Source organism: Heloderma suspectum, chromosome 2 (assembly GCF_057233095.1).
Source record: "Heloderma suspectum isolate Gila_16-S chromosome 2, 16-S_ref, whole genome shotgun sequence".
NCBI classification, from domain to species: Eukaryota; Metazoa; Chordata; class Lepidosauria; order Squamata; family Helodermatidae; genus Heloderma; species Heloderma suspectum.
In genome coordinates this window covers 291,848,457-291,851,348 of record NC_139459.1, presented here as the reverse complement: position 1 = coordinate 291,851,348, position 2,892 = coordinate 291,848,457, and the positions used below count along the sequence as shown (strand labels likewise).

General features: G+C 43.6%; 1 pseudogene; it reads left to right on the top strand.

The window, feature by feature from the left end:
* Positions 1-243: 243 nt before the first annotated feature.
* On the top strand, positions 244-874 carry LOC146354820 (cytochrome P450 1B1 pseudogene; annotated as a pseudogene).
* Positions 875-2,892: the final 2,018 nt, after the last annotated feature.

Genomic DNA, 2,892 nt, shown 5'->3' with positions numbered 1-2,892 from the left:
TTTGATTCAGTATACAGCAGCTTTGTATGTATGATCCATACTCAAACTCTGCAATGCTGCAACTTCTGAAGTACATTTAAAACTGATAGAATCAGTAATCATGACTACAATTTAGGAATAGCGTGTCAACGAAGAGACTGAATAAAGCCACCTACAAAGTGAAGAATATCTTGGCAGGTTCAGCTCCAACACACCAGGGAGTAAGTCCTACTAAATTCAATGGAAGTTACTTCCCACTAGGTCATGAGCGCTCTGTGCTTCAGCTGCCGCTACAGCCACACCAACGCCAAGTTTTGGTGCTTGGTGGGCTGCAACAACCAGTTTGGGCACACAGTGGGCATGGGCAGCCTGGTCAACATGTTGCCCTGGCTGCAACCCGGCACACTCCACCTTCTGTGCTTTCCACACCCTCAACTATGAGTTCCACAGCTTCATGCGCCAAAAGCTTGTCACCAGAGCAGCCTCTGGCTGGGAAACACCCTCCGCGACCTCATGGATGCCTTCATCCACCTCCAGCAGGCACAGCCCTGCCTGCCGGTGGAGCACGGGTCTGCCACCATCACGGACATCTTCAAGGCCAGCCAAGACACCCTCTCCAAGACACCTTTCTCATCAGGTACCCAGAGATGCAGGCTAAGCTGCAAGAGGAAACAGATAAAGTTTGGGCAGAGACTGCTTGCCTTGTGCTGAGGACCAGCCCCATTTGCCTTATGTCAGGGCTTTCCTTTATGAATCCATGTGTTTCAGCAGCTTTTTGCCAGCGACCATTCCGCACGCCAGCACAGCTGACGCCACCTTAATGGGCTATCACATCCCCAAAGATACAGTGGTCTTTGTCAACCAGTCTCCACCTGAGAAAGAAGTGCCTGTATAGTACCTTCACTAGTGCCGTGCAACTCTTACAACAATTACTCAAAATGGCTGCTGCCCTAGGGTGCTTCCAGATGAAGCTTCTATCGTGCCATCAGCCTGCCTCACTCACAGAATTTTATCAGGGTCCAGATGTCGCCATCTTCCATTTGTAGCCTTCTTGCGTTCTTCTACCACTTCTCTCTTTATTCTTTGCACAGAAAATCCATGCAGGGGGGAAGACAGAACAGCTGCACAATGTCTTTTGATTAAGGAGATGTCTGGAAGCACCCCTAATTATCAGTTCTCTGCCGCTGATGTTCCACAGGACTGCTTTCCTTCATCCTCTCACTGAACACATTGGTTCCTCCTGCTGTCAGGACCCCAAAACCCCACTCATCAGTTAGAAGTGATTGCAGGCCCACTCCTTTACAGTAAGGGGTGGGTCTGCAATCACTTCTAACTGATGACAGCCATTAAACACACCAGCACTTTATTGTATTAAGGAGGACAGAGTTCACAACACCAGCCTCGCAGCTTTGGCTCCTCAGAGAAGTAATAATTTTATCCAGGCAAACAACAGAGCAATGTGCATGACAATTGGCTCAGTCTGTCACAGAGTTGCTGAAGCAGGAAAGCTAAGGTCACAAACAGCATTGGAAGACTACCACGTTTGCTGCTCCCTCAGGTTTCTCCTTGGCTGTGGCTGGCAACATTGAAGAATATATTAAGCAAATGCCAGTAAGAGGAAACCTGTACAGAATATGTCCTTGGCAGAGTGTGGCATCTCACTCCTACTGGAACCTTCTCCCATTTGATTTTTCTTTCCTGTACAAACCTTAATTAAATCCGCTCCCACCCTGTGAGATCCACCTTAAAATGGATGCTGCTTTTCACTAGACCATACGCTGCTGAACCTTCAACCAAAAAAAGATAATGTAAATATATAGTTTTAAGAAACTAGTAATATTTAAATCAGCACATTTTTTGGTAAAATTCGATTTATGTACACTGCGGCCCCTGTTTATACAGCAGAATCATTCAGTCATGGTCAATATGCTTTCCCCATGGCCATGCAGCATAAACATGATGTGCCAGGAATAAACTCAGACTTATCAGTGTGAGATAGTCAAGCTAGAAATCCATTTGTGACAGTTTGCAAATAAAGCAGGATGTGCCAAGAATAACGCATACAGACTTATAAATATGAGATGTCAAGTAGCTCCTGCAAAGCTGAGCACCAACTCTATGTCTCCATTGAAATTGGAATATAAGCTCCATGATTTACAAGTTTTAAGGCACAATCCCATGTATGTTTAGACAGAGAAAAGGCCTACAATTCCCAGCATTCCCCAGCTTAAAAAATTTGTTTAAAGCTTAAAAAAACAGCATTACCTGAAAACCTAGTAGAGGGGAGTAAATGTTTCAATACAATCAAATCAAGCCGGCAAACAACATGAAGCATTGCATTCTCAATCTCTCTCTCTTTCAAATAGTCTTATACAATTTAAATGTCTGGTAGTCAAAAAGATAGTAATTCTTTCCCCTTTTTTGACATAAAAGATATTAATTCATCCACTGTAAAGATGCCTTGGAAAACTGAAGCAAATTCATCTTGCAGAGTCATATAAATATGAATATAAGGATAAGAGCCCATAGCATGATGGACTGCTAAGACTCCACTATTTTTCCCCCTTTTAAAGATGCCGATTAAAGATTAGTTTATGGGAAGATTAGAGGAAAATGGCTGTCCTTTTAAAGCATTTTTCCTTTCAAGCCCAGGAAATAATCCCCATTTGTCATTAAGATGTATTATAGGGATGAGCCAGAAAGAGCCTGAGATAGACAGGGTTAGTGATAATAGGAGATATGTGTCATGAGTCATGACTAACAGCACTAACAGCAAGAAGAGGATTTCTTTCTGTTCCTGCACTGGCTGAGAGCCCTTGATCTTTAGATGCTAAAATATAACCTCTAAAAATACAGCTTGGAATGCATATGCTAAAATTAGGATTCACCCCAACTGTGGAGCTAACGCCAAGA